Here is a 1,010-nt window from a genome sequence, read left to right on the forward strand (position 1 = left end):
GCCTGATGGCTCTGCCCTTAATTTCTCTTTTATTACAAGAATTTAAATCTTCTTTAGCATCTTCACATGAAGCAAATTCTATAAATGCATACCCTCTAGATTTGCCATTCTGGTTCTGAGGCACTTTGATAGCAGTTACCTTCTCAAACACTTCCTGGAGAGTCTCTTCTGTTGCACTGTAGGAGAGGTTACTGAAAACCAGTGTTTTTGACTTACCGCTCCAGATGCTGGTCTTCCCACCTCTGTGGTCTTGGTTTTGACCTTTCTTACCAGTGTAGTACAAGGATATAGAACGGACATAATCTCTCTTCTTTGATTTTCTTCAAAAGTTTTCTCAGCATCAGCTTCTGATTTGAATTCAAGATAAGCAATCCCTTTACTCTTTCCATCTTTGCTGACTAATCTGATCTCCATGACATATTCAAACACTTCTTTTTATTCATCCTGAGTTATTTCGTAAAGCAAGTTTTTGGCCAAAAGTGTTCTGGCATCTTGGTCTTTCTTACTGTCTTTTCCTTTTGGTGTCTCTAGTTACATTTCATTACCAAAGACTTTTAAACCAGTGAGTTCCATGGCTTTTCCAGGTATTCAACAAATTCAAAATCCACATAACCTAATTTCCTAGTCTTATCAAATCTGACATCCATGACAACAAGGTCATTTTTAGCAAAAAGCTCACTGATACCAGTTGTTAATTCTGGAGCAGACTTGTTACAATTCAGGTTTCCAACAAGTAGATTGAAAGCTGTAATTGGTTCTAAAGTTTCCACCTTCTGCTTCTTTGCTTCTGGAGTGGCTTTCTGTTTGGCCATTTCCTTCTTTCCTTTTCCAGGTACTTCTTTTTTTTTATTTTTGCATTTTATTAGGATGTATTTATTTTATAACTTCACATTTATAACATTTACTTTACATACTTGTAGTAAATGAGAACTATGAAGTCATTTTCATGGGTAAAAACACACATCAAATTGGGATATAATGGAGGATAATTGTATCATTTTGGCTGAACT

General features: G+C 35.7%; 1 pseudogene; it reads right to left on the reverse strand.

The window, feature by feature from the left end:
- The window catches only part of LOC102812145, a 10,889-nt pseudogene that overhangs the window by 5,575 nt on the left and 4,304 nt on the right, over positions 1-1,010 (reverse strand).

Source organism: Chrysochloris asiatica, unplaced genomic scaffold (genome assembly GCF_000296735.1).
Source record: "Chrysochloris asiatica unplaced genomic scaffold, ChrAsi1.0 scaffold00553, whole genome shotgun sequence".
In the NCBI taxonomy this organism is placed as follows: domain Eukaryota; kingdom Metazoa; phylum Chordata; class Mammalia; order Afrosoricida; family Chrysochloridae; genus Chrysochloris; species Chrysochloris asiatica.